A 12,012-nucleotide genomic window follows, 5' to 3' on the forward strand; every position below is an offset into this window, starting at 1 on the left:
TCACTAGAAGTTGACCGGAGACCCACCGGAAGTTGGCCGAAGACCCGTTAGAACTCGGCCGGAGACCTGCCGGAGATGACCGGAGACCTCGCCGGAGAGGAGAGAGAGAATGATTATTGACCTTTTACTTTAGTGGCATTTATGTAAATATATTGATTTTTATATCCAAAATATAACACAATTTTTAATCTAGTGGTCTTATGAGAGAAAAAATTAATTGGTGGTCTTATGGCTAAAAATACATTCAAAGATGCACTTATATGTAATTAATTCTCTTATATGTATGCCTAGTTAGCCTTCTCGACTCAAAAAGCAGCTAAAAGAAATCAATTTCTAAAGAATTATTCATAAATGCAAATGTAAAAACATCGTTGAGGAAAGAAGCTTACAGTCCAAAATATGAAGAATCTTGGCTTGCCCAAATTTATCTGGAAACATCAAATGATTAATATGTTACAAAGACTTATTTTTTGAATTTCAAACGCAAAATAATACATTAATGGTCTCTAAACTGATTATCATACATCTCCATTTTGAATTTGAAACTCAAACAATAAAAATTAGAAAAGAAATAATCTTACAATCCACCCAGCTTCCACAGTACTTCTTGCTTCTCCTTAATTCACCTCCCACAACCCATATCTGGGCTAGACTATAAGTTCTCGATTTTCTGATAAAAGACTCCATACGTTCAGATATGCGTGTGCTCCGTAATAGCCCCCATTCACCATAGTAACTTGTGCATACTGCTATATATTTTGTGTATATATAGTTAATTAGTCAATCGTCATGTAGAATAATATATCCAATTCATGACTTTCAAAATGATATGATTGTACTTCAATATTTTGATTGAAAATAAAAAAAATAGCTGAATATTAGTGGATATATATGCTACCTCATGACCAGGTGCGCCAGGTTTGATTACATTGTGTTCGCTGCCATTGAAATGTGGGACATTTTTAGGGAGGGAATTATCAAAAGCCTGCGTTCGTAGAATGGGGATTGTTCCCTCTGGACACTCTCCATTCAATAACCAAGATTGTGGCTATGTTTGGGGGGCTTTTTTGGTCCCTGCTTATAAGCAGGACACCTTTTAGCGTTTGGTAACTCCTTCTTCAGCTGGCTTCTAACAGAAGCCAGGGCTTTTTCCACTGAAAAGCTGAAGCCAGGAGACCCCTGCTTTTAGAAGCCAGAAGCCGCTTGCTGCAACTGTAGCGCTCTTTTTAACTGTAGCGATGAGTTAATGAATCTTTCGAAATACCAATGGGTACCCTCATGGCTTGGAAGTAATTACGGCCCAATACCATTCATGAAAACACTGCTCTTCTGACTCTTCCATTTGCTTCTTCTCCCTCATCTCTACTGCTCTCCTTCATAGACGTCGATCGAAACCCCGGGCTAGTTATCGGAGTAAGTAGAGAAGGAAGGAAAACCCGAGAAAAAGGATTAGTACTGGTTCAGAATCTGAGAAGGAAGACGGGAAGAGAGAGACACAGGGCGGCGGACTGACGTCATTTTGATTTTCTGGTGAGTTCTCTTCTTCTCCATTTCGCACCGGAGCCATGCAAACGGTGCCATTCTTGACCTAATAGAGTTGAGTTTGAAACGCACCTTTTTCTTCGATTGATATCTAGACGCATACGTCTCTTCTATCAAGCAAGGCTCTCAACTGAAACCGCATCACCTAGCCTCTCATCAAGATTCCGGGTTAGAAATCGAAGCCTCAATCGTGCAAGGCTGCTTGGAATTTGATTCGGGTTAGTTTTTTATCTATTTCAGTTTCAAATTTCTTTGATTGTGATGAATAATTGAGATCAATTTGTGCTGGGTTTTAGGGATATGAGTGGTAGAGATTGTGATTTGTAGCATATATATACTGGGTGTTGTGATGTACAACAAAATTTCGGGTTATTAATCCAAACGGGTTTGGGGATGGAGGAAGTTGCCTTTTGGAACTGAACTTTGAATTCACTTCTGTTACTTTTAGCAATTGAAATGGACGATCTAGTTATGGCAATTGAATTCACTTTGATAGTGTTAGATCCTTTGTTTCTGTCGGTAACCAACTCGAAATTGAAGGAGTGGACTCTTTCAAGAGAGTTTCGACAGCCTGCTTGATATTCTGCAAGAGAAGGCCAACTCTCTTAAATTGGTTAGTTCGTATGATGTGATGATTACTTATCGAAGTCGATAAAGCTGCTGAGGGTTCCGTCTTCTTGATATTTGCTTGTGTTGTGTGAACTTCTGGGAAATGCCTTTAATTTTGAAGGGTTGATTGAATTTGTTAGGTTACTTGATGCACATTTATAAACCATGGGATCATTATACTACCTGTCAATGTTGACCGCGTTCCAGGATTCATGTTGTGGTAGTACTAGCTTAGCCTTTTCCTAAAATCAAATTGAATTATTATTGTAGTTTACTAACAGGTGATAGCAAAAGTCGCATTGCATTGCATGCATTGATTGAATAGTTTATAGTTAGCAAGACATGGCAACAAATTAGAAAGCTGTGCTACTTCAGTAAAGCCCTTCTTTAGATTATTTACTTTTCACAACTTACATTCACTTTACAAGTATATCCTTCAATCCTGCATCATGATTCATGAATATACATGTTCTTTGCTATGATACAGAAGCAATGCAAAAGATCTAGTTTTTGGTTTGTGTATGATTCCAACATCTCATCTTATGCTTTGTAAGAAGCGTAGTTTAAATTATAGATACCACCATGTCAAAAGCATTGGACACAGGGCATATTTATCTTAGCCTGGATCACAGATTGGATACGCTTTGAGAATAATTGAGAGGAAACTGAAGGCTTTGAAAAGAGCAGTAAGAGACAGTGTAGCCAATAGATAGCCTTTTCTGGTTGATTGAAGATGTGTAAGAAATGGTGCTCCTAGTGGCAGCCCCCATAATCTGTGTCTTTGTCTACTCTTGTAGTCTTGTTAGATCAAAACAGCATCATAGTAAACAACTCTATGAACTTTGGTTTTGTTTATTCATTGTTTTAAATTATTTTTGTTTTTATTCTTTGATACCCCCGACATCAGGGGGGAATTATTTTAACCTCAGCTACGAATGTGCTCTATTTACTATTGCTTAGTACTCGATATCTTCTGTTGTTCTTGAATCAATAGTTCATAAACGTGCAGAAGCCAATGTTAATTGCATGACATTCTAAAATAACGTGTATTAGTTTGTTATTGATTTTTGTAGGCATCTTCTTGTGCGTGTATATTAGTAGTAAGTTGGAGACGCTTATATGTTAGTAGTACGATGAAGAGATGATAGCAAAGGGCCTTCCAACTAGGCCAAGGGTGGAGTTGGGCACGAAACTGGTGGAGTAATGGATCTGATGATGGGTACTTGCAATGTCTTTGGGTGCTTCTGAGATGCTACAGCTAATTGGAATATAAAAACATTTCTACCAGCATTTTGTGTTGAATAGCAAATTAAAGCGCAGGAATACTATCTCAATAATGCACTCAGTGTCGAACGTTTGGTATATGTAGTTGTGTGAAATTGAATCACTACATGGCTGCAATTTGATCCGTAGATGAGTTTGTTCATCTAGATTGATTAGGCTGGTTTGGTGGCAGTTGAGGTTTTGTGTTTGCTAGCTCTTTGCATTTTGTAGTTTTATTGTTTCTCTGTGTATCATGCTTTATGATTTAATCAATAAAAGGTGTTTCTTTTCAAATCATGCTTTAAAGCTAGATGTGAATCAAGTTTAAATGGATACAAATAAGAAATTGATGATGTGTTTCTTAACATGACAACCTTTAACTAGATAGCTCAATGCAACTTAATTAGTTATTGTTTTAATTAGTTATCATATTATTTGTGGATATTTACTGATCATTTGTTTCTGGGTGCGGTCCTTACATTCTAGTGCTGATGCTAAAGTGAAGGAGTTGTGACATTCAATTGATGTTCTAAAAGCTGAAAGTGAACATTTTATCCGCAGTGAAGAAAGAGAAGATGATGGGTCAAGTGGTGGAATAGAGATTGATGATGACGTAAAAGAAGAATATCATGGTCGTGGTGCACAAGAAAGGGAAACAATAAGAAATAACATTACTCTAAGTTTGATGAGTGCACGTAATAACGTGAACATTTGAATATGTTATGATATTTTTTGTGGTTACTTGATGTGAACCAGAAATCAATTGTTATTAATGTTACTAATATATTTGTATAAGTTACTTTTAAAATTGTCTAATATTAATCATATGGTCACCATGGTTTATAAAAATTGAAAGTTGATAAAAATTAATAAGGACATAATAAAGATTAAAAATAATAACAAAAGCACTTGAACAATATTGTATTACCAAACAATCAAGGTAAAATAATCTCTCATGTCCAATTTGGTCATTCCACAAACAAAAAGCACAAGTCAGTTTGAGTTTACCAAACACTTTGTCACTGCTTTTCCCACTGACAGCACTTATAAAATGCCATTTTACCAAACACTCAGCTACTTTGCTTTTCAGCTACTTATTCTCAGAAATAAGCAGAAGCCAGCTTTTTCTCAAAGAACAACCGTACCAAACATAGCCTGTAAGAGCTCATCATGTTGAACACTTTCCATCTCATTAATTCCAGTTTGTTTAAGCTATTATAAGAAAAACAATACAAACCATCTTAGCTTCAAAATTGTGCTTCCCTTTAGTTAAGGCTTAAATTATATACAAATTAAGGATCCTATCAAAAGCAGGTCGATAAAACTGTTATATATATATATATACACAAAGATTTTATCCAAAGCGGAGCTCCACTTTGAAATTAACATGTGAAGTTCGAGGTTTGGGTAACTTTTCGGTTGCATATCAACATCTCAACCATTCAGTTTTTAGGTATTAGTGTATAGATCATCTCTGCAAATTTTCAGTCAAATTGATGATTATTAAGGTATCTAACTCGCTTAAACCAATGGACAGACTGAATCTGTCAACTTGAACCGTACTAGCTTTAAGGCAAATATCAATGTCTTAACGATCATCATTTTGGCTGAAAATTTGTATAGATGATCTATACACTAGCACCTAAAAACTGAACGGTCGAGATGTGGATATGCGACCAAAAAGTGACCAAAAACTCGAATTTCACACATTGTTTTCAAAGCGGAGCTCCGCTCTGGATAGGATCTATATATATATTTTTTTTTTGCTCTGAAATTAAAGTGTGCATTTAGAGAGTTTAGGGTCACTTTTCGGTCGCATATCCACATCTCGACCATTCAGTTTTAGGTACTAATGTATAGATCATCTCTGCAAATTTTCAGTCAAATTGATCATCATTAAGACATCAAAACTGTGATTTACAATTATAAACATGAACGGTTCAGGTTGGACAGATTCGGTTCATCCATTGATTTAAACTAGTTTGATACCTTAATGATCATCAATTTGGCTGAAAATTTGCATATTTGATCTATACATTATGACCAAAAAACTAAACGGTCAAGATGCCAAAATGTGATTAAACAGTTGGTCTAATAAACTATCCCTTAAAATGGTAAAAAAAAAAAAAAGATCCATTAGTGGAAGAGCCCCACACACACATATATAGACACACACAAGAGGGTCATTGTAAGTTTGACTATCTCGATCATACGAATAAAACTATATTTCGAATATATGATGAATAGTAAAACAACAATTTATCGTAGCGTAAAGGCTTTTTTTTTTTTTTTGGAAATAAGGATTTCATTAAAGGCAAAGCCCCATAAACAATTACAAAGGCCCAGAATACAGCTGGAAAGAAAAGTTGACTTCCCAACTAAATCCAACAGACGGAAATAGTGACAGGAAAGCAAACCCAGAACAGAAACACAAAAATGCAGCAGTCAGTCACTACTGGACTCAGTTCTCATCTGCATGCGGGCAGGGTAGTCCGTCGTTTCTCAAAACCAGAGTCAGGGAAGGTGGTGGCGAAGACGCCCATCTCAAAGGACCCACATTCCTTTTGGCAAGCGAGGCTGCACAGTGTGCGACCCGATTCGCTTCACGGGGAATCCATTCCCAACAGATGTCATCGAAGAAGGAGCTACGCTTCCTAATCAGGTTAATGATCGAAAAGGTTTGCCAATTCCTACACTTCGTAGAGTTTCTCATATTGGCGATGGTTTGTTTGGAATCTGACTCAACAATGATCCTTTTCAGATTCATGGAGATAGTCAGGTCAACACCAGACAAGATGGCTTCAACTTCTGCAATGGGGACTGAGCCACAAGAGGCCCGAGAAGCTGACCCACCTAGCACAAGACCTGCACTGTCTCAGATAATCACCCCCAATCAAGCAGAATGAGGAGCAGACCATGCCGCATCACAGTTCACTTTCACACACAGCCTAGGGGAAGCTATCCAAGGCACTGGGGAGTGGACCGGTGAAGAGTCAGGAGTGATGGCCATTTGAATCTGAGACCGAGCCTCCATGAATTCCGAAACCTGGCTAGAGGTGATCCTGACAGTATGAAGTGGGTGGACAGGCTTTCGCTGATAAATAAAGGCACATCTAGACTTCCATATATTCCAGCAAATAAAGCTAACAATGGTAAGAAGTCGATTCCTTTCACTTTTGGTACTACAAGTCGATGTTAACTGTTGAAACCACTGATGAAAAGTTGAAATCTGAAACTTGTTAATTTTTAGACCAAGGAAGGACCCAAACCACACCAAATCCACCCAAGAGCACAAAAGAAAGGTGTGCTCAATTGTTTCGGAAGCCTCACCACATATAAGGCACAAGGGGGTGGGAGCCGCTTTTCTTTTGAACAGATTGTGCATAGTAGGGGTAGCTCCATTGAGAACTCTCCATAGAAACATTTTAACCTTTGGCATAGAGTTGATTTTCCATAATGTTTTCCACACTTGATGGTCAATCAAGTGGGAAGAGCCAACACTAGGAGGGGACATACTAGAATGCTCTTGAAAGAGCCAGTAGTACCCAGATTTCACTGTATAAGTACCATTCTTACTCCATGGCCAAACCAACCTATCGCAACCATCAGCCAATCCAATGGGGATAGACCGAATTTTATTTGCCTCATTAGGCTGCAACAGATGCAAAATACTATCTAATTGCCACGTCCTTGTATCCCAGTTGATTAGAGAAAAAACCAATCCTGGCACATTGGATTGTGGGAGGCCATTTGTTACCAAAACACCCCCATTTGGAGGGGGGATCCATCGATCCTTCCAAATATCTATAGAACAGCCATTGATGACTTGCCAATAGCACCCATTAATCATTTTATCCCTTGCCTCCAACAAACTAGACCACCCCCACGAAGCTCTAGAACCTTTAACAGCATTCAAAAAGTTGCAGTTTGGAAAATACCTGGCCTTGAGAACTTGTGCCCGGAGCGAAGTTGGATTTTGAATCAATCTCCAGCATTGTTTTGCAAGCAAGGCCAGGTTGAAATGCTGAAGATCCCTAAATCCCAAGCCTCCTTCAGTTTTTGAAGTTGCCAAGAAATCCCAACTCTTCCAGTGGATTTTCTGATGATTAGATTCTAAACCCCACCAAAACTTCCCCAAAGCAGAATTAATGTCATCACAAACTCCCTTTGGGAATTTAAAGCATGCCATAGGGTACACAGGAATTGCAAGAGCAACTGCCTTCAAGAGCACTTCTTTTCCAGCTATGGAAAGAGATTTCTGTTTCCAGCCATCAATTTTCCTATTGATCCGATCCTTTAAGTAAGCTAAGGCTTCCTTCTTTGACCTGCCCCAAACTGTAGGAAGCCCCAGATATAAGCCTGGATTCTCCACTTTAACAAAATCAAGCAATTCACACATAAGCATAGCCATCTGAGTAGGGGTGTTAGGAGTAAAGAAGATGCTCGATTTTTCATTGTTTATCAACTGTCCTGAGGCCGTACTATACTCCAAAAGTAAAAGTTTCAGTTGTCGACAGTTTTGTAAAGTTGCCTTCAAGAAGAAAAGGGCATCATCAGCAAAGAAAAGGTGGGATAGGATTGGGCTGTCCCTGCTTAATCTGATTTCCAGCATAGTCTCATCCCGAACATCTTTCGTCAATCTCAAGGAGAGCACTTCACTGACCAATAAGAAGAGATAAGGGGATAGAGGATCTCCTTGTCGAAGGCCTCTACTAGGGGAGAAGAACTTGCCAGGGTTCCCGTTTAGAACAATAGAGAAAGAGACCGTCGTAACACAAGCCATGATCAAGTTAACCCATCCTCTATCAAACCCAAACCGAATCAGCACAACCTCTAGAAAATCCCATTCCACCCGATCATGTGCTTTATTCATGTCTAACTTGAGCCCCAACTCACAATTGCCTCCATCACGTTTTAGCTTGAGGTAGTGATAGGATTCATGCACCAGAAAAATATTATCCTGAATTTGCCTTTCAGGAACAAAAGCATTCTGGTTCTGTGTAATCAAATGAGGGAGGATTACCTTTAGCCGGTTTGCCAAAAGCTTTGATAAAATCTTGTAGGAGTTATTGCAAAGACTAATAGGCCAGAATTGTGAAGTGCATTCCGGATTTGGGACCTTGGGAATAAGGACAATATGTGTAGAGTTGAGCCCACTCAGCCTCACTGCTCCCTTTTAAAAGTCCCTAGTAGTATCCCAAACCACTTGCTTTACAATTCCCCAATACTTCTGATAGAATAATCCGGGGAAACCGTCTGGTCCTGGGGCCTTTAGAGCTCCCAGTTGGTGAGCAGTGTCCCTAACTTCCAACAAAGAAACAGGGGCCATGAGGGCATTGTTCATCTCTTCAGTGACTAAAGGGGACACTCCAGAAAGAACTTCTCCCCAAGGACGTGAACCAGCCGTGCAAAAGATATTCCTGAATTGGGATTCAGATTCCAGACGGATTGATTTCTCCCCAACTACCCACTCTCCTTGATCATTTTGGATTTTGAGGATACGGTTCCTCTGTCTCCTCTGTAGTGTGGAGAGATGGAAGAATCTCGAATTGGAATCTCCAGAATTCAGCCACTTCACTCTAGATCTTTGATGCCAGAACTTTTCTTCTCTTAGCTAGAGCGAGCCAAGTTTTGTAGAAATCTCTGTCTGCTTCTCCGAACTAACAAAAGGGTGGAGGCGCTGACACTCCTCAAGTTCTTCCAAACACTTCTTTATTTCCACTTTGTTACACTTCGGGAACTTTTTCTTACTCCAGTTCCTCAAGTGGACTTTGCACCTTTTGAGATTTTTAGACCAGTTTGTGACACTTGGAACCATAGGGTCCGCAAACCAATTAGCCTCAATAATAGCAGCACAATCCTTATCATCTGCCCAAAAGGATTCAAAATGAAAACTTGACATGTGTCTCTCCAGACATGGATTAGTGCTTAGCAAGATAGGGTTGTGATCAGACCCTGCACGGGTAAGGTGGGTTAAGCAGGTGTCAGGCCAGCACATTAACCAGTTATCATCAATCAAACACCTATCTAATCGTTCTTGCAGTACAATAGTATCAAGGCTTTGTCGCATATATAAGGTATGAGACTTCCAAAGTATTTGAAGGAGCCACTGTGATCGTCATATTGAAGAAGGAAAATAAGTTGCTTAATATAACCTTCATGAGGAAAATAGCTACTCCCCAAGTCCCCATATGAGTTGCTGTATGATGATCACATGGATTTGAATTCATAATCTCTCCACCCCAATTTAATTATAGACAGAAAAATCTGCCTATGTTGTAAAACTGGAGCCAGACTAGTACCCTATGTACTCGCCTTGCACTAGGAACCACCATTATTGTTACCACTCGGCTGTTGTCGTACGTGCCAATTGAACTCTGTATATAGGTTAGACATATGTCAATTGGCTGGATGGAGTCCGAAGAATCAGATTTTTCTATTATGTATTTTTTTTTTTTTTGAAAAGGGTTTGGTTTGAAAAGGGTTTGGAACCCAGCCTAGCTGGGAGGCTCAGCCCCACGCCCGGTTTCATTTATTAATAGTGAATTAAGCATCGAGGGGGGGGGGGACATAAAACCGGAACCCCTAGCCTCAGAATACAAACCACTAATATCCTCATAGAGGTGGTGGTACAAAGGTGAGAGGGATGAGTAGGAAAAGTAAATGTCTTGCTGATGTCGTCAGCAGAAAGTATTGAAGTGTCTGGAGCATGCATGGCGACTGCTAGGGTATACAAAATGTGTTTATTTTGTATATTCATTGTACCTTTTAGGATCATCCAAATCCCAGCTTCATCAGAACTGTTATAAATGTGAAACGGGAATGAAAGAAGAACCGGAAAAGGGTTGATAAAGTGAAAATACTGGATGAAACGTTTTTCTGGGTTTCGGGGATTGCAAGGCACATATCAATCGTTACTGGGCAGAAACCAAAAATAATACACAGAACACCAGATTTTTGGTTACGCAGTGAAAACCTCAATCATGAGATTAAAAACACTGCGGAGCTCTTACTCTTGAGAACCCAAAATAATAATTAACTTATATGAAGGATATGTTCTTTACAAACTTGAATAGCTCTAGCTCGGCTACAATGATTAGACAAAAATTAATCCAAACTTTGTCTTCCTTCTTGAACTCCTTCTTCACTTGAACAATCTCCAAATATCGTTCTCCTTTCTTCACAGCTCCTCCACTAATCTCAAGAGAAGTTATGCATATGAAACAATAATCACAAACACTTAAACATGGACCAAGTGTTTTGACTTTTGTGGAGACCTAATCTTGTGCAAAGAAGCAAGACACACCAACTAATTCTTGCGTCCCTGGATCTCTACTTTCTGACCGTATATATTTCTGAATATATGAAGGACCAACGGCAAAACCACTAAGTTCAAGATTCTACCCTAATTCTCCTTTAATTAGGAAAGAAACTTATTTCCATCTAAGAAATCCAACAAATCTTAAGGAAAATCAATTAGGAATAGACAAGTCCTAAAAACCCTAGGACATCAACACTACGATTTTAACAATCAGAAAAATCTTTAAAAACGTAAATACATAAAACCCAAAACCTATTTTCCAAAATCGGACTCCACATGAAACTGACTACTGACTCGGGGATTGCAACACAATCTCATGCATATGTAGATGCATTTACCTGTGATTCTCCGAGATCAGTAAAGGGACTTTGTCATAGCTTTGTATGGGAATGCCAATACGAATGTACAAGAATTGTACCTACATATAGCAATATACTTTAGGGTCACAATGTTCAGACTTCAGACCCGCTGGAGCGAGGACATCAATATTGATATTTTTCAATAACAACGACAGAAAATAATGAAGACTTTAATATGACATACAAGAGGCTCTTAGTATATATGACTTCAAATATATGTTCCATGTTGGAAACTACATTTCAATTTCTTTATCGTCAAGTTTGACAAGAACTGGAGTATCCAGGACCTCCATAAAAGAAATTAGTTCCATAAGAAGTACCTTCCCTAGGAGGAAAAACAATTATATCATAACATAAAGGCTTTGTTGCGTAAGGGATGAGACTTGTAGCATCTTTGAAAGAGCCAGGTTGGTCCGCATACTGAACATGGTAAAAATAACTCGCTTTTCCATAGCCTTCATGAGGGAAATGGCCACGGCCCATTTCAGTTTGTGTGTGACGACCATGTGGTGTAGAAGTGCCAATCTCCCCACCCCAGGTTATTCTTGTAGAGTGATCAGACAGTGTTGTAAAAATGGAGCCAGGCCAATCACCTATGTACTCAGTTACTCACCTTGAATTTGGAGCCACCAATTGCCACTCGGCACCGCCTGAAAGTCAAATATCAGGGATATGGCGCCTTGTATTATAAACCCAAAGGGTAGCTTGTATTTTAAGTTTCAAGCTTAACATCCAAAGCATAAGGGAAAAATCCTTGAATCAGTGATACCTAATTCAAAGTTGGATACGAAGACGACTATATATGCATTCTGTTCTTTTACTACATATATACATTTTTAGTTTCTATTACTTATCTCAAACGTGTCTGTGCAAGAGTACCAAATCAAGCATCTTTACCATGAGTCTACACCAATGAAT

At 38.9% G+C, this 12,012-nt stretch overlaps 1 long non-coding RNA gene across 1 annotated transcript; it reads left to right on the forward strand.

Moving 5' to 3' along the window:
- The first annotated feature begins 1,135 nt into the window (after positions 1-1,135).
- LOC112189095 lies at positions 1,136-4,247 on the forward strand. Its single transcript, XR_002931710.2, has 3 exons — positions 1,136-1,530; positions 1,638-1,760; positions 3,901-4,247. It is a non-coding gene; the product is annotated as an uncharacterized LOC112189095 (long non-coding RNA).
- The last annotated feature ends 7,765 nt before the right edge of the window (positions 4,248-12,012 follow it).

Source organism: Rosa chinensis, chromosome 2, assembly GCF_002994745.2.
Source record: "Rosa chinensis cultivar Old Blush chromosome 2, RchiOBHm-V2, whole genome shotgun sequence".
Taxonomy (NCBI): domain Eukaryota; kingdom Viridiplantae; phylum Streptophyta; class Magnoliopsida; order Rosales; family Rosaceae; genus Rosa; species Rosa chinensis.